The following is a 19,811-nucleotide window of genomic DNA, read 5'->3' as shown; positions in this document are numbered from 1 at the left end:
TGGGCCTGGGCCCGCCCAGGCCCACCCTTGGCTACGCCACTGCTGAATATCAGGCCCTTGACGTTTTGTAAACAAGGTCAGATCATGAGCACAAATGCTCTTTATATTTTTTAATACTGTTTCTTAAATTGAAAGTTCTGCTCCATTTAGAAATGTACTCATTTCTTTGCTAATTTATCAAGGAATTCGGACTGGTTCTCAAAGGTTGCAAAAAGATCTAGAATTTAGGGGGAGCCGAGCTATTTAAATCAGCTTTCTTGTTGGACCATAGGCATGCAAATACACATGACAAATGTCACGCAAACCAGACCTTTTGCAGCTTTCATTATGAATTTCTAATCCGGAAGATGTGAAGCCGTTCTCATTATTTGGAATGCAATTGTACTGTGTGTGACAGCTGCTTTGAAATGCGTATATTGGAATGCAAACCATGTAAAATTCAGAGAAATCAGACATTATCGGGTTCTTTGTTCTATTTCTCCAACATTGTCTTTAAGGATGATAAGCTTGTTTAAGCATATATTTCACATCAGTTTGTTCTGCTGACATAGACACGCCTTAGAAAATTACCCTGCCAAGTTGTATAGAGGGAATACCTGGGACGGTATGGGGGGAAGTTATCAACTGGGCCGCCATTAAGGGGAGAAGTTATCAATGTGGGCTACTGTTAAGGTGACTTCTTTTACCACAAGTCATGCTATGTTAGCACAGGATCTCATTGTATAAAATGGGACACTGTACTAAAATACGGTAAAATATGGTAAAATAACCTATCAACAGTTGCCCACAATGATAACTTTCCCACAACTCATGCTGTTTTAGCACAGGTCCCATTTTATGCAAAGAAATCTAATTACTAGTTACTAGGGTTAACAGTAAAATAACACATCCATAGGAGCCAACCTTTCAAAATGATTGGGGGTGCTGAATTTTTTTTTTTTACAGGTGGTACATTCCCCCTCCCCCTCCCTCTGTCCCCCATCCCTCATCCCCCCTCCACCTCCCACCGAGTTCCAGGCCCACCTCCCTCCCTCCTAGTCCCTCCCAGTTCCAGGCCCCCTCCCTCCCCTCTCTCTCTCTCCTTTCCCTCCCCCTCCCCCTCCCTCCGAGTTCCAGGGCCCCCTCCCTCCCTCCCAGTTCCAGGGTCCTCCTCCCTCCCCCTCCCTCCCAGTTCCAGGGTCCCCCCTCCCTCCCACCCAGTTCCAGGGTCATCGTCCCTCCCTTCCTCCCTTTGAGTTCCAGGCCCCCTCCCTCCAAATTTTAAAAGTCATCTATCTTACATCGTCGGAGTTAGGGTGGCAGCAGTAGTAAAAAGAATGCAGGCTCGGCTCGATGCTTAGTTGTTTTCCCTTCGCTCTCTCTCAGCTCTGGACCCACCCTTGCGGAAACAGGAAATGAGGGTGGGACCAGAGCTGAGAGAGAGCGAAGGGAAAACTGAACTAAGCACCAAGCCGAGCCTGCATCCTTTTTACCGCTGCTGCCGCCCTAACCCTGACGAGGTAAAATAGATGACTTTTAAAATTCGAAGGGAGGGAGAGAGGGAGGAAGGGAACGAACTTCCAGTGGGTGAACGAACTTCCGGTGGGTGCAATATTGGGGGTGCTCGAGCACCCACAGCACCCACGGAGTCGGCGCCTATGAACACATCTTAATGGTAGCCCACGTTTATAACTTCCTCTTTAATCTCATTGCATAAAATGGGAGCTGTGCTCTTAGTGGTGAAATACAGCTTTTTAGTGCTTGTCTGAATTTAGTTATTTTCTGCTCGAAATATGACACCAATTGATCAGCAGTTTGGAGTGGGTTAATTTGTAGTAGGTTGAGTATTCAATAGCTTATTTACTAGTGTGTAAAGTTTTCGTGGATTCATTGTTTTTTCGCCTATAAGTTTTGAATAGTAAGGTGGTTTTTGCTTTGATAATCATGCTCTTGTATGACTTTAAGAGTTTTTTTTCCAATTAGTTGATTGGTCATTGGATTTGTTTTTATCCAAATTCTTTCTTGTCTTCTACATTTATGTTTCATTTGTAGGAGGTCTTCGTTAAACCACGGCGATAACTTCTTTTTTAGTTGGGATTTGGTTGTAAGTGGTGCAATTTCGTCTAGAAGTGTTTTGCAAGTGTTCCATTGTTGGATGAAATTAGTAGATCAATTAGAGGAAAGTAAGTTACCAAGTTGTTCATTTGACCAAAATTTTGAGGGGGTCAATTTTACCTCTGGTTTTGAAGGTATGTAGTGTGTTAGCAGGCTTAGATGAATGGGTGGATTCTTTCCAGTTTAGCTTGAAAGAAAGGCCGCTACGATCTGACCAAGGTATCGAGGACCATTGTGGTTCAGATATGTGAAAGTTAATAAGGTCTGTAAATTTGGTTGCTAGTAAATCTAGTTGATGTCCTTTGATATGGGAGGACATTCCATTGAAGAGTGAGAATTGCCAGACATTAAGGAAATCAAGGAATTGCTTTAGTACGAGATTAGTAGCATTTTCAAGATGTACGTTGATATCGCCATTCATAATGATATTGTCATTATTGACACATATGTTGGATATAAATTCAGTAAGTTCAACCTCAGCCAGGTTCCAGCTATTGGGAGGACGATACAGTAATAGGAGGCAGATAGATTTGGATAGGGAATCGTCTTTTATAGAGCAGGCGACAATTTCTAGGTTGGGGGATTGCAATTCAGTAACCGTTTTTACCTGGAGGAATGATTTATAAATAATAGCTAAGCCACTTCCTCTCTTTTTGGCTCTGGGGAAATGAAGAATGGAGTATCCAGGTGGACATATGTCTAGGATTGCTGGATCATTTTTTGCATGTAGCCAAGTTTCGGAGATCGGGGCTAGACCGAATTGAGCTTCTGTTACCAATTTTTAATGATGTCAGTTTTGTTGATAACCGAGCAAGCATTCGTATAACCTATGGGTAGGGGGCAGGTAGGAATGCTTATCAGTAATTGACAATGGGACATTAGTGGGTATGCGTTTGTTGTTTGAGGTTTTTGAACGTTTTTTGTTATGGTATTTAGTGGGAAATGTGATGATTGGAGCATTATGAACCAGGGACTGAGATTCTAAAGTAAAAGGATTATTTTAGTATTTGGTAGGTAACCCATATGGTAGTCCATGTTAATAACTTCCCTCCTGATTCTCAGTCTTGTGCTGAAAGTTTGCACAGCCAGTCTGGTTATCAGAATATTCATATTGAATATGCATGACATATGTTTGCAAATGTTGGAAGCTCAGTTTATGTAGATCTGTCTTTTGCAGAGCTGTTACAGTGAGCTATGGGCGCTGTTGTATGGGCTATACTGTTTTGGCACCACCATTTGGGCACCTGTGCCTTTTGGGCACTGTCATTTCGGTTTTGGAGTTTGAGCACCCAAACAGCAGCATCGAAAAGTCCTCTATTTCTCCCCTGCTCCCCCCCCCCCCCACACACCTATGCATTGACCTCCATTACTCACCAAGAGCAGGGCCTCTGCCTGCTCACTGTAGCCAGGGGTCCTTGGACAGAAGGGAGATATGGGTTGTCTCAGGTGATGTCTGTGAAGGAAGATGGTTCTTCAAGAAGCTTACTCTGTCCTCCCTCACAGGCACTGCCAGGGGCAGCCCCCATCTCCCATCTGCTGAAGGACCCCAGCTGCAGGAGTGAGCAGGCAGAGGCCCTGCTCCTTACCAGTACTGAGTACCAGTGTGGGGTGTGAGGGAGGGGGATAGAAGTAGAGGATTTCTAGATGCCCCCATTCGGGCCTTCAAAATTCCAGCACCCAAAATTCCTATAGCCCAAAACTCCAGCACCCTAACAGCAGCGCTGAAATGACAGCATCAAAACAGCACTGCCCAAAGGTCCTGCTCTAATGCAGACTGGTTGGGTGTGCCTCCAGGACAAGGCTGAGAGCCACTGACTAAGGCAATGTTGCATTTGGGTTTAGAAATTCCAACACCAGATACACTGCTAATTTACTAGATAATCTAATTACACCTATAGCAGAGATTTTTTGCAAATGAGGGAAAGTCTCAACTGCTACGGCTATTTTTACACATTAGTGTTCATTGTATAGCACGTAGAAAAAGTCATCACTGACTCAAAAACCCTCAATTATTTGTTTTTTTTCTATTTTTGTTTCAGTTTTTTTAATTACAATGTCCTTTATATTAGATCATGTGAGTGTCTTTTTAAGACTTAAAAAAACTGTTCGACACATCAAAAAGCATAGAACTAATTCACTTATCTTGCCACATATTTTTTCTCAATACTGTGCCAATTTCTTCTTGGTGATGCGCTAGATCCAATTCCTACTAGGTAATGCACTGGTTCCTACGGTCCCGTTTCGAATATCTTCATCAGGGAAGCTGCTCACACCTAGATTGCAGCGCCATAAACACTAGATCAAAGCAAGAAAAGTAAAAATAAATCTTGTTGTTACATACTTTATCGCGTCTGACTAAGATGATAAATACCATAAAAAAAACTCTCGTAAACTTGTACATAATCGTCCCTCAAGAGCAAGTCATGTCACCTTGCCGTTATCATCAATGTGAATCTTCTAAATAATTCTCAGCGTCCTCACCTGAACTTGATGAGGAATTAAAAGAACCTTTATCGAATCACAGATTAGTACGGCACTGCCGTTAAGCGTGACTCAACTATCTCACTAATGACTCACGCTGACAGCTCAACTGAATCTTTTAAAGGGCAACACACAATTATGTTGAATTATAGATTTATAGGAATGCTCCCCATTGTAAGGACGAATTCAAACCCAAAGGTTCCAAAGTTTTTAACCTGTGGATCCATCTCTGCAGAACAAATGTGTAAAAATAGCCGTAGCAGTTGAGACTTTTCCCTCATTTGCAAAAAATCTCTGCTATAGGTGTAATTGGATTTCGATTTAGGTCACACCTTTTTCAGTAGTAGCTCTAGGTGAGTTACATTCAGGTAAACTAGATATTTCCCTGACCCCAGAGGGCTCGCAATCTAAGTTTGTACCTGAAACAGTGAAGGGTTAAGTGACTTGGCCCCAAGACCAGACGAAAAGTGGGATTTAAACCTGGCTTTCCTGGTCCTCAGCTTCTGCTCCGACCATTAGGCTACTCCTGAAAAAGAAAAGGAATATATATTTGATTAAATAAAAAAAATATATTTTCAGGCAAATCCTTTCGAAGCAATAAGTTTACTTTGCAGTCTTGACGCTCACTATCATGCGATGCCTACTAGACACAAAATTATAGTAATTACGACGGATTTTAGGATTCTATAACTGTCTGCATTTTTACAAAGAAACAGCTTTGATGTGACTATTACTTAATGCCATGTATTGAACAGATTACAACCAAATTATTTTTCAGATTAGGTGGCTTTTATTTGTTAAACCTGTTATTTGAATAAGCAAGAATAAAAATCGTCAACTTCTTTTTATTATATCGAAGTCAGAAACATTGTGATTCTACGTCTGGAGACTGTCATCCGGAAGTATGGCATTGGAAGTCAAACGATACGAAAGTCGTGGGCTACCAGTTTCCACTGAGCAGAATTGACTGAGGACCCCAATAAGCAGATAGATAGAATAAGCAAAGTAACAGAAGAAATTTGGGATGTGCACAGGCAAAAATAACATTGGTTTATTTTTGGATTTTCATACTTTCCCCAAATCTCTGATGTTTTTTCCAATTAGCTTCACATGTTTGTTTAATGAAAAAAAATTTAATTTATGTTAGACGCTTCACATCTACCCGTTCAACTCCACTCGTAATTTTGGAGACCTCTATCATACCTCCCCCTCAGCCGTCTTTTCTCCAAGCTGAAGAGCCCAAGCCGCTTTAGCCTTTCCTCATAGGGAAGTCGTCCCATCCCCTTTATCATTTCCGTCGCCCTTCTCTGCACCTTTTCTAATTTCACTATAACTTTTTTGAGATACGGCGACCAGAATTGAACACAATATTCGAGGTGCGGTTGCACCATGGAGCTATACAAAGGCATTATAACGTCCTCATTTTTGTTTTCCATTCCTTTCCTAATAACTGCTGTAGCGACCACGACAACCAAGACTTAAAAAAGAGGAAAGAAATTGGTGCATCATGGCCATGGACTCTATTAATAACTACTATTGATGCTTTTAATCGTAGGTTCTCCTAAATGAATAATTGTTTAATAGCCAAAAGTGAGTCAACACAAAATCTCTCTTCCATCTTTAGAAAAAAAGAAGTTTGACGTTATGCAAATAAATCTGTTAAATGAGGGATATTTTGGAGTGAAATAATTATGCATAACAGTTTTCCCTCTTCATAAGGTGCCAAAAATTATCTCCCCATTGCCAATTATCTACTAGTTAGCAATGACATTATCACACTTATTAACACGGAGCTGAAGCAGTTTAGGTTGAGAACTACATTCCTTTCCTTCATCTTTTTTTTCCCCCTATTTACAACCCTCTATAATGAATGTCATTTTTAAATGCTAAGGTATTTGGAATTAAATGGCATTAAACCTCTGAATACGCCTCCTCTTTTCTGAAGCCTGGTGTTACAAACCCCGAAGATACACAGCTATCCAAGATTCAGGTATATTTAGTTATTAAGCAATAGAGTGGGTATTTAACCAATCCAGAAGACGCGTTTGGTTGACCGAGACCCTTTTGAGTGAAGAGTGGAGGAGTAGCCTAGTGGTTTTTGCAGCGGACTTTGCTCCTGGGGAACTGGGTTCAATTCCCACTACAGCTCCTTGTGACTCTGGGCAAGTCACTTAACCCTCCATTGCCCCTGGTACAAAATAAGTACCTGAATATATGTAAACCGCTTTGAATGTAGTTGCAAAAACCTCAGAAAGGTGGTATATCAAGTCCCATTTCCTTTCCCTCCTTTCCCTTATGACATCACAATATCAGAAGTGAGCTAAGTATCAGGCAATCAAGCCATTGTGACATCACTGATGAGGTTGGCTCTTATTGGTGGAATGAGTGGAGGAGTAGCCTAGTGGTTAGTGCAGTGGTCTTTGATCCTGGGGAACTGAGTTCAATTCCCACTGCAGCTCCTTGTGACTCTGGGCAAGTCACTTAACCCTCCATTGCCCCAGGTACAAATAAGTACCTGTATATAATATGTAAGCCGCATTGAGGCTGCCATGAGTGGGAAAGCGCGGGGTACAAATGTAACAACAACATGGAATGTTGCTACTATTTGAGATTCTGCATGGAATGTTGCTACTATTGGAGATTCTAGATGGAATGTTGCTACTATTGAGATTCTGTTGCTACTATTTGAGATTCTACATGGAATGTTAATGTTGCTATTCCACTAGTAACATTCCATGTAGAAGCCTGCCCTTGCAGATCAGCAACGTGGCCGCGCAGGCTTCTGTTTCTGTTCACAGAAACAGAAGCCTGCGCAGCCACATTGAGTGGCCTAGTGGTCAGAGTGGTGGACCTTGGTCCTGAGGAACTGAGTTCAATTCCCACTGCAGGCAGAGGCAGCTCCTTGTGACTCTGGGCACGTCACTTAACCCTCCATTGCCCCAGGTACAAATAAGTACCTGTATATAATATGTAAACCACTTTGAATGTAGTTGGAAAAAACCACAGAAAGGCAGTATGTAAGTCCCATTCCCTTACCTCTTTCCCCCTTTTGTCTTCACTATGCTCACAGCAGAAATTGGGGTCCATTTACTAAGGTGCCTTAGTGCACCCTTATGCAGGTTTTTCCTGCGTACTAAGGCCATTTTTACTGGCGTGAACAGACGCTTTCCAAAAAACAGACAGATGTTTATTTAAGCTGAGTCAGTATGTCTATCTTTTTGTACCATTTTCGAAAAAAAAAAAAAAATGTCCATTGGAAAAATGCACAAAATCAATCCATTGGGATGTAGGAGGAGCCAGCATTCTTAGTAGACTGGCCACAAAGACATCCCAGCAGAGCAGTGGGGCCCCCTAGTGGGAACTGCAGTGGACTTCACATAAAAGGTCCCAGGTACACATCTCACCCTTATCCCCATATACTGTATGGTGAGCCCTCCAAAACCCACCAAAAACTTACTGTACTCAACTATACACCACTACTATAGACCTTATGTCTATAGGTGTCACCTATATGTGGGTATAGTACATTTTTGGTGGGTTTTTTTTGGGGGGAGGGCTGATACTTTCCACCACAAGTGTAAAGTTTAGAGTGAATAATGGGCCTGAGTCACCTTCTCTACAGTGCACTGCACTGACCACTAGGCTACTCCAGGGACCTGCTTGCTGCTCTAATAGGTCTGGCCATAACATCTGGGACTTTCATAGAGGCTGGTATATACTGTTTCTTTATCTTTGGGGGGTGGGAGGGGGTCAGTGACCATGGGGAGAGTAAGGGGGCAATTCCTTAATTTCTCCAGTGGTCATCCGGTCATTTAGGGCACTTTTTTTGTGGTTTAGTCGTTATTAAAACAGGTCTAGCTCAAAATGTCTTAGTTTTAGTCCTGGACGTTTTTGTTTAGCTCCATTATGGCAGAAAAAAAGTCCAAGTTTTAGGAATGCCAAAATCCTAGCCTTTAATATGCCCCCAATATACCCCCTGTGATCTGAATGCACTGCAGAAGAGCAGCACAGGAAAACGTGTAGAAAATTGATTTCAAAAATAGTGATTTGAATGTTTTGTCAAGCAAATCACCCAAATACCAGTTTATGTCACCTTATAAATGCTTTTCCGTTTCGAAAATGAGTCCCATAGCATCTTGTCCTCTGTATCATCAATGGACTGGGGGAAAGTAAGAAAATGTCCTCCCGTGAGCAAAAACTGACTATAAAATCAACTTCAAATGAAGCAAACACAGTAGTTCCTCTGTTCTTTCATAACGAGCACCCAAAAGGGGCAGTCCCCTTTTGCTTGCCCCTTTGGGATGCACCTACCTCTTCTGGATAGCACCAGCAACTTGTTATAGGCAGCAATGCACCCTTTAACGTGCTTTAGTAAAACAGCTCAAAACGGTTGGAAATGTTGTGAAAAATATATTTGATAAGACTAGAATGATATGAATTGTCAGTTCTGGGACATGTCACACAGCTGGTGATGTAAATCGCTCTTTCCCCTAGGTTGTGTAATAGGAACAAATGAATTCTGCTACGGTGATCCTATCTTAAAGAAATAAACTCATCCCTATGCAGTAAAAGCCAAGTGAGGGTTATGGACATATGGCATGAAATCTCTCATAGTCTGTACCAGCAGGTGTCAATGAACAAAATGTCCGGGTACATAGGAAGCATATGTGAAAAATCTTCCTGCAAAAAAGGATAAAATTAATGAAGTATATTTCTGGATCAATGTATGCTATTTCATTATATAGGCATTTCTTTTTTTTTTTTTGATTAAGTTTAATAGTTGCAAAGGAATGCTGTTAGGAAACCTGGGATAACACATGGTCAGTATAACAAGGCCAGCGAAGTTGTCCCTTAATTGAGCTGATAATAGCTGAAATTATTGCTATCTTTTGCATAATGTAGTATTGATATCAGTTGACATTTTGGATGTCTCCATCTTGTAAATGGCTGTATTGTACCATGAAGAAAAAAAAATAGCTTGACAGCTTCAAATGTTCCTGGCACTGCTCTGAGCAGAGGGCTGCAAAGCAGCATGGAGGAAAATTGGGAACGGCCTGCATTGCTTGCAAGGTGCTTTGCTACTAGAAATGTGCGATGTCAACCACGGGTGTAGCCCGACCTCACAGTTGGAGGGGGCCAGAGCCCGAGCTGTGGAGGGGTACATTTTAGTCTGCCCCCCTCCTGCGCTGCCCCGCCACAGCAAATACGCAGTATGCTCAATTTCACTAAAAGGAGCATGTCGGACTTGAAGGGAAGACAGAGCAGGGCATGCAACGGGGGTGGCTACAGAGACAGGAGCTGGATAAGGCTGGCCCAGAGGAAATTTGGGGGGGGGGGCTGGGCCCCCGTGGCCCCACCTAGCTACGCCACTGATGTTAACATTTTGAACATGAAATGACAGAAACAAAATCTGAAATTTCATAGTTTTCGCATGTCATCAATAGTGTGCACTATGGCTCAATAGTGGACAACTGTGGACCAGATTCAGTAAACTCAATTAAGGGACAACTTCGCTGACCTTGTTATACTGACCATGTGTTATCCCAGGTTTCCTAACAGCATTCCTTTGCAACTATTAAACTTAACCAAAAAAAGAAACGTCTATATAATGAAATAGCATACATTGATCCAGAAATATACTTCTGAACAGGATTCCTTTATGTTTATCTCAAACATGCGTGGGATAAACATAAAGGAACCCTGTTCAGAAGGAATGGATCCTCAGAAGCTTAGCCGAGAATGGGTGTCAGAGCTGGTGGTGGGAGGCGGGGCTAGTGCTTGGGAGGCAGGGGCTAGTGCTGGGCAGACTTCTACGGTCTGTAACCTGAAAATGGCAGATACAAATCAAGGTCAGGTATACACAAAAAGTAGCACATATGAGTTGTCTTGTTGGGCAGACTGGATGGACCGTGCAGGTCTTTCTCTGCCGTCATCTACTATGTTAGTGCCCAAAGATAAGCACTGTTAAGATTTGTGCTAAGTGCAAATTCTATAAAGGTCGCTTAACGCTGAGCAACCTTTATAGTAAAGCACTTAGGGCTGTATATTAGATATGACACCTAAAAAATTGGCATCAACACCCCCCCCCCCCCCCCCCACACACACACACTTAAGCCGTATTCTATAAGCCATGCTTAAAGTTTGGCGTGGTTTATAGAATTAATGCTTAAGCAAAGAGTTCATGCATAAATGTATGTACCGCCATTTGCACCAATGAAAATGCAGTGCTAATTCCCATGCCTAAATTTACATGTGGAGCAATTGCGCACATAACTGAAAACCATGCCCCTGATCCGCCCCAAATTGCCTATGATTCTCCCATTTGTGCACCCCTCCTTTTTCGGGCTGAGTGTAAATTTAGGTGTGGATTCCACGCCTACTTTTCCATGTGTAAGTTCCAATTAAATCTAACTAGTGTCAATAATTACTTGTTAAAAAGTCAATTATTGCCACTAATTGGCTCGTTATTCTATTAAATTGCACATGCAAAGTTGTGCACCCAATTTTTAGCGATGTTTATAGAATCAGAGGGTTAGTGCAGATTCCCTCACCCAACTTTGGATGCGAGGACTTACGTCTGCTGAAAAATGGTGTAAATCATCACGCCCGACTGATGGCAGTTGGGTGCGTAAATCCAAGTATTCTATAACATTGCACCTAATTTCTGGAAACGCCCCTGACCTGCTCATGCCCTTCCCATAGTCACACACCTTTTGAGTTGCTGCCTCTGGTTCCACCCTCATTTCTTGTTTCCGGAAGGGCATGACCAGAGGCAGAGCTGAGACAGAAGGGAAGGCAGGCTGAAGCGCCATGCCTGCCCGCCTTTCACTGCTGCCGCCGGACCCCGAGGTAAGAACTTTTAAATTCTGGGCGGCACGCAGGAAGGCGAGGGGCAGGCAGAGGACTAGGAGAAGAGGGTGGGCAACGCAGGTCGGGCTGCCACTCGGAGGGGAGAGAGAGAGAGGGAGGGAGGCGCGGGGGTCTGGAACTCGGAGGAGAGGGGGGCATGGAACTCGGAGGGGAAGGGAGGGAGGGGGAGGGGGGCATGGAACTCGGAGGGGAGGGGACATGGAACTCGGAGGGGGGGCCTGGAACTCGGAGGACAGGGGGGGAGAGAGGGGGCAATTCTCCTGCGATTCTATCCTCACCTCCAGCGTTCTGTGGCTGGCTGGTGCTGGCTTCCCTTCCCTCTCACTGATCCACCTTCTGACATCATCACGTTTAGACTCGAGGGTGGACCAATGGGAATTGTGTCAGGGCCGCCGAGAGGGGGGGACAGGGGGGACAAAATTCCCCAGGCCCGGGCCTCCGGGGGGGGCCCAGCGCCATCGCCGCAGTCCGGCCGGCCCGCCCTCCATCGCTCCCTGGCATTGAATTTAAGCGCCTCACCTTCGAAAGCGCAGCAAGCAGCGGCAGACCACTCCTTCCTTCCGTGTCCCGCCCTCGCCTGACGTGAACTTCCCCGAGGGTGGGACATAGAAGGAAGGAGTGGTCTGCCTCTGCTTGCTGCGCTTTCGAAGGTGAGGCACTTAAGGTCAGTGCAGAGGGCCCAGGGGGTGGAGAGAGAGGGCCCGGTGGCGGGTGGAGGGGGGGGGGCCCAGTGACCTCGGGTGGGGGGGGGCCGGGGGCAGGCCTTGTCCCAGGCCTGGCCCAGTCTCTCGGCGGCCCTGAATTGTGTTACGAACCCAGGCATCCAGACGTAGAACGTTGGAGGTGCAAATTATTATATAGGATAGGCTCTCACCGCATATCCTCATGACACCAAAATGGAGGCACCTAGTTATAGAATTGACCCCTTAGTGTCCAAAGTGGAGTGGAGGAGTGGTCTAGTGGTTAGGGTGGTGGACTTTGGTCCTGGGGAACTGAGGAACTGAGTTTGATTCCCACTTCAGGCACAGGCAGCTCCTTGTGACTCTGGGCAAGTCACTTAACCCTCCATTGCCCCATGTAAGCCGCATTGAGCCTGCCATGAGTGGGAAAGCGCAGGGTACAAATGTAACAAAAATAAAATAGATACTATTGGAGATTCTACATGGAATGTTGGTACTATTGGAGATTCTACATGGAATGTTGCTATTCCACTAGCAACATTCCATGTAGAAGGCTGCGCAGGCTTCTGTTTCTGTGAGTCTGACGTCCTGCACATACGTGCAGGACGTCAGACTCACAGAAGCAGAAGCCTGCGCGGCCACATTGGTGATCTGCAAGGGCCGACTTGTACATGGAATGTTGCTAGTGGAATAGCAACATTCCATGTAGAATCTCAAATAGTAGCTACAGTGGAGGAGTGGCCTAGTGGTCAGGGTGGTGGACTTTGGTCCTGGGGAACTGAGTTTGATTCCCACTTCAGGCACAGGCAGCTCCTTGTGACTCTGGGCAAGTCACTTAACCCTCCATTGCCCCATGTAAGGCGCATTGAGCCTGCCACGAGTGGGAAAGCGCGGGGTACAAATGTAACAAAACAAAAAAAAAGTCTTGGCTTGGAAATGAATGCAGCAGGAAAAACATTTCTATGCATTTTCAGTTCTAAACAAAGACTGGGAGGCAAGCCTCCGATTACTGTTAGGCATGCTCAAAATGTACTGCATTCTGACTTGCATTAACAAGGCCATTTGCAGATAGAAATAAGAACAGCTGAGATTGCCTAACACAGAAAAGAAGACTATTGTACGTCAATTTCAAATTACTCCTGAGAGTCGGATGGGCTGTAGTTTGTTAAAGTTCCCTGAAGGAATGACCTATGCTACTGTATTTAAGAAAATGGTCCTACAGGTCTTATTTCCGATACCAGTAAGGACTTGAAAGCAAACTCATTTTTGTTTCTAATGCATTTGCCATGCCTCAGAAGATTGCAGGAAAAGAATAGTATTCATTGCATATCTCTTGGTAGTACCACAGCCAAAGAGAGAAAATATATTACATACTGAAAAAATATAGATGAAATCCATTTTGATATATTTAGTCTAAAACTGTGCCCGAGTGTCAACTGCCTGTATCTATCAGCTACACATTTTTTTTTTCCTGTATATCAGGGGTATGCTAGAAATATTTGACAATGTTGTTATCTGATTCAGGCCAACCTTGAAAACGAGGTTAAGTATAGGGGTTCTAACGCCTTCTGCATCGCAATCTGGGACTTCTTTTATATTCATGAATATATACTTGGAATCTTCATGGAGCAAGGGGACCGGATCAACCTGTCCAAGCTTATCTTGTCCACATGTCCTTTCCAACATAAGCAATGAAAGGCAATAGGCACTATTGAAATGACATGTTTTTTTTAAGTAAATAATCGAGATGATCCTGGTTATTTATTTCATTACTAGTAAAAATGCCCGTTTCTGACACAAATGAAATGGGCGCTAGCAAGGTTTTCCTCAGAGTGTGTGTGAGAGTGACTGTGTGAGAGAGAGAGAGTGAATGTGCGAGTGTGTGTGTGTGACAGAGAGAGAGTGAGACTGGGTGCGAGTGTGTCTGTGAGAGAGAGAGTGTGTGTGTGTGTGTGAGCATGAGAGTGTGTGCCAGGGCCCCCCTCCCTCCCGCCCTCTGAGTTCCAGGGTCGTCCCCCCCCCCCTCCCTCCCTCTGAGTTCCATGGTCGTCCCCCCCTCCCTCCCTCTGAGTTCCAGGGTTGTTGTCCCCCCCTCCCTCCCTCCCTCCGAGTTCCAGGGTTGTTGTCCCCCTCCCTCCCTCTGAGTTCCAGGGTCGTCCCCCCCTCCCTCCCTCTGAGTTCCAGGGTTGTTGTCCCCCCTCCCTCCCTCCCTCTGAGTTCCAGGGTTGTTGTCCCCCCTCTCTCCGAGTTCCAGGGTTGTTGTCCCCCCTCCCTCCCTCCCTCCGAGTTCCAGGGTTGTTGTCCCCCTCCCTCCCTCCGAGTTCCAGGGTCGTCCCCTCCCTGCCTCTCTCCAAGTTTCAGGGTCCTCTCCCTCCCCTGCATTATGCTCTCTCCGCTGCATTCATCCTTATGCAGGCAACGTCCTCTGTGCCCTGCCCCCTCCATCCATCCATGTGCAGCATCTCTCCCCTGCCCCCTCCACCTCCCTCCGAGTTCCAGTGCCCCCCTCCCTCCCTCCCATTTCCAGGGTCCCCTTTCCCTCTGTCCCTCCATCCCTCCCTCCCAGTTCCAGGGTCCCAACGTTGGAGGAATGACGTCAGCAGGTGGTTACAATCCCAGTGACACACATTGGAACGTTGGAGGAGAACGTTGGAGGAGTGATGTCAGCAGGTGGTTACGATCCCAGTGAGACACATTGGAATGTTGGAGGAGCAAATTATTATATTAGTTTTTTATTCTTATACCTCATTAATTTAACAGAGGTTGTGGCAGTGTACAAAACCATCAGTTCAACCAAATAATGCCAACCAGCTTCATGTACAACAAAGCATCACAACTGGAAAGCTTGACAGATTATTGCCAGTTGTGATTTTTGTTGTATGTGAAGTTTATTATTCCATCGTGATAGGTGGAATAGATGGTTTAGTTATTCTTGGGACCTACACATCTTTCTGAGGAATCATCAACATGCTGATAGATTATACAGCGTAAATTCTAGAAATGCCCATGCCCCACCCATGCCCCCCCCCCCCCCCCCCCATGGCCACGCTCCCTTTTCAGATCTGCATCTTAGAATTTACGCGCATCACTTTATAGAATACGCTTAGAAAGTTGTGAGTGTAAATTCTATTTAAAGCCAATTAGTGGCAATAATTGCTTGGTACATTGGCACTCATTGGCTTGTTAAGCAATCAGAATATTGTCAGGTTTGCGTGCACAATGTAGGTTGCACTGTGTAGAATTTGGGGGTTAACATGCTGTTGCTTGTGCTCATCTGTTTTTCTTCATTAGGGTCTGTCTTCCAATTTCTGAAAGACGCCCTTTTAGTTTTCACTGTCTCTTCTACCTCACCATTAAACCACACTGGCCATTGTTTGGCCTTTTTTCTATCCTTTTTCTAATGCATGAAATACATTTTATCTGGGCTTCTTTAAATGTGTGGGGACAAGAATTTTGCTTACATTAAAATAAAACCAATTAAACAAATCAATATTTTGTGCGGAATTTTGAGTGTCGATTTAGAAATGAGAGCAAATGACATAATAAATATGCAGGTTCCTAATTTCCAGTAAAGCCAAAAGGCACGTAAAATTTGTTTTCTGTTGATTGAGCACTAAGATTTGAGTGAAAGTAATCTGTCCTTAATATGATTAGTTAAATGTTGTAATAATGAGTACATCTTAACACTTTCTGTTAAAAAATAATCAACTCATTTTAAGCGGAGGGGCATTTTTCAATATGACGTCTAAGTCCGACTTTGGACGTTTTGCAAAAAATGTCCAAAATCTGAATAGGCAAGAAGGTCATTTTCAAAAAAGAAAAATATCTATCTTTATTTATTTTTTTTTCCCCAAAAATACTGTTTAGGACAAGGTTTTGTGATCTGGACGTTTTCTTTTTTGGTCCATTAAAAAAAAAAATGAGTCCAAGCGCAAAACGCAAAAAATCAAGCCATTGTGATGTAGGAAGAACCAAACGTTTTAGTAGACTGGTCCCCCAGACATCCCAGGAAAGAAACAGGGCACCTTAGGGGGCACTGAGGTGGACTTCATAAACTGCTACCAGGTACATATCTCACCATTGCTCCCTTATCTTGTTTGCTGAGCCCCCCCCCAAAACAAAAACCCACCCAAAACCTACTATCCACAACAGTATACCACTACCATAGCCCTTATGGGTGAAGGGGTACCTATATGTGGGTACAGTGGGTTTCTGGTGAGTTTTGGAGGGCTCACAGTTTCCACCACAAGTGTAACAGGTAGGGGGAGGTATGGGCCTGGGTCCACCTGTCTGCAGTACACTGCACCCACCACTAGACTATTCCAGGGACCTGCATGCTGTTCTATTGGACCCGAGTATAACATCCGAGGTTGGCATAGAGGCTGGCAAGTAATGTTTTAAATCATATTTTTTTTGGGGGGGGGGGCAGGAGGGGGTTAGTGACCACTGGGGGAGTAAGGAGAAGTCATCTCTAATTCCCTGCAGTGGTCATCTGGTCATTCAGGGCACCTTTTTGTGCCTTATTCGTTACAAAAACAGGTCTAGCTCAAAATGTCTTAGTTTTAGTCCTGGACGGTTTTGTTTTGTTCCATTATGGCTGAATAAAGTCCAGGTCTTAGGAATGCCCAGATCCCGCCCTTAACACGCCCCTGACATGCCCCGACAGACTCCATAGAAACATGTCTAACAATTGATTTTGAAAATAGCAATTTGGACATTTTTGTGAGAAAAATGTCCAAAATGCAGATTTATGCCACTTTTTGGACGTTTATTTTTTCTTTTGAAAATGAGCTCTACAGGCTACTCGGAGGTCATCATATAATGATGGACTATGAATAACGCATCTGTGCCAACTTCAAAAATGTGACTTAAAGGTGAAGACGCCATGTTCAAGTGCTACAGGGGGGGGGCAAAAAAATCTAAAGAAAGTCTGCTCTGTAACAAGCATCATAGCATCACAAAGGGAAAATATATCTCTAGTTGCATCTTGACATTGAAAGAAAGAAACATTTCACAATGCACAACTTGTAGTTATAATTGCAGAGGGCCAACCACAATATTGTGCTAAGACGTAGAAACTCCATCTTGCTGTGCTATTTCATTTATTATTTTATTTATTTATTTATTGCATTTGTATCCCACATTTTCCCACCTCTTTGCAGGCGCAATGTGGCTTACAATACATCATGAATAGTGGAAATATATAATAAGATAGACCAGTGCTGTAGCGAGGGCAGCTGACACCCGGGGCGGGTCGCCGCTGCCCAACCCCCCCGGGTGCAGCACGGCGCACCCTCCCCCCTCTGGAGCGCACCCCCCCGGAGCGCCTACTTACATCGCAAAGCGGCGAGGACGGGCGGTAAGGCCAATCCGCCCCGACGGCAAGTTGCTGGGAGCTGCGTTGGCTCCGCTGGTTCCCTGCTCGCTCTGCCCCGGAGCAGGAAGTAACCTGTTCCGGGGCAGAGGGAGCAGGGAACCAGCGGAGCCGACACCCCCCCAGCGGCATGCACCTGGGGCGGACCACCCCACCGCCTCCCCCTTCCTATGCCACTGAGATAGACAATTAGTATTATGGAAGGATCTTGGGTAACATGATAATGAAAAAGCATGATATTAGTATAACAAGCAAATATAATAAGACAATACTGGATATATAGTAACATAGTAACATAGTAGATGACGGCAGAAAAAGACCTGCACGGTCCATCCAGTCTGCCCAACAAGACAACTCATGTGTGCTACTTTTGTGTATACCCTACTTTGATTTGTACCTGTGCTCTTCAGGGCACAGACCGTATAAGTATGCCCAGCACTATCCCCGCCTCCCAACCACCAGCCCCGCCTCCCACCACCGGCTCTGGCACAGACCGTATAAGTCTGCCCAGCGCTATCCCTGCCTCCCAACCTCCAGTCCCGCCTCCCACCACTGGCTCTGGCACAGACCGTAAAAGTCTGCCCAGCGCTATCCCCGCCTCCCAACCTCCAGTCCCGCCTCCCACCACTGGCTCTGGCACAGACCATATAAGTCTGCCCCGCACTATCCCCGCCTCCCAACCTCCAGCCCCGCTTCCCACTACCGGCTCTGCTATCCAATCTCGGTTAAGCTCCTGTAGAGAAGTTCACATTTGTTGATCTTTGATTATTTGGAACTTAATGAGATACAGCAGTGTTGCTTTTTTCCCCCAATACGTTTGTTTGGGTCTACAGAAAACATTTCATCTCTAATGATAGAACTGCATCTAGACTAGTACTGGAATTCCTCAGGAAGGTACTGGGTAGGAGCAGAGCATCCTTAGTTGCATGAAAGACAAAATGAAGCCAGAGAGAAGGTAGCCTTTGCTTTGCATTAACGCAGCGGGAAGGATAAATGGGCCGAGCAGACAGGCCTCGCGGTCTTTACCTTTCCTCATGTTCTGTATTTGTACGGCTACGACTATGTTATAGTAGCAATTAGCTCTGAACCTTTTAAAGCAGAACTGTCGACTTCCTCGTTCATCACTTGCAATTAATGTATCAAACAATTAGTCCCAAATGGCTACTAATCTAAAATGTTAATAACCTTTCTTGACAAAAAAAAAATTGACTTAGCCGAGAACATTGGCTAAGCAGTGAAAGGAGCAGGTTTGCAACATTCCCATATTTCTTCTCCATATTTTAATGAAAAGTTCAGCCCGTTAGGATACCCCATATCTTTAAACGGAACTCGTTTATAACTTATTTTTATTCCCTTTGAATTAACCTCTTTTCGTACCAGCAAGCCGAGACGATATATCTTACTGTGTGTTCACACAGACACTGTAATTCTATGTTATGAAGATAGTCTTTCTAATTACTTCAGCTAATTAGCTCTTCACAGCCACCACAGATTAAACAGATGGGAGAAACCCGCAAGGATAGCCTACCATTCTTGTCCGGCTATGTCTAGAACGATAACGGCACCCCGTTGGGTGACCCTTGTGCCATAAGCAAAGGAGAGGGGCTTGCATTCCTACCCTACGTGGTCAATTCATACACCCCAGTTCCTAAATCCCCGCAGAGGACGGCAGGCAATTTAGACCTGAGGGCAGCAACTAATTAAATCAATATGAGATAATGAACAGCAATTAGAGGTCCGGCTAGGCACATCTTCTCTTGTAAATACTGTTTCTGTCCCAACGGGAAGCTCTTTTTTTTAATAATCTGTTTGTGTTTCATTTCCAGAAGCCATAATTCCCCAAAGAAGCAATTTGGGAAAGTGATTTGTTTGTCTGTATAATTGCCAAAGTACTTAGTCAGTCTTGTTTGTTTTTCTTAGCTCCTGCTTCTTGCAGAAAAGAAGCAATTTGCTTATTTTGGGGGTTGAGTTTTCTTGTCAGATTTGAAAGCACAGGAAGGGCTGTGTCTTTTCAGAAAGGAACATTTGGGTCTGGTTCCCTGATGTGCATTTCAAGGTCAGGAGCAAATTCCAGGGTCGTCATGATAAGCTCACCCCAAGTTCTGAGTTCTTTTGGACTCCACCCTCAGCCAGGCACAGACTGTTAGATCTTTGTCACTAAGACTAGAACGTTCCACCACAGGCACCAGAGCAGTGATTCTCAGCCCGGTCCTCCATGCCCCACTCCACAGTTCTGGTTTTCAGGACAGCCCTGATGATGAATTCATAAAGCCTATTTGCATACTCTGAAGACCTGACTTATGCAAATGTAT

Source organism: Microcaecilia unicolor, chromosome 11 (genome assembly GCF_901765095.1).
Source record: "Microcaecilia unicolor chromosome 11, aMicUni1.1, whole genome shotgun sequence".
Taxonomy (NCBI): Eukaryota; Metazoa; Chordata; class Amphibia; order Gymnophiona; family Siphonopidae; genus Microcaecilia; species Microcaecilia unicolor.
This window is presented reverse-complemented; position numbering follows the sequence as displayed.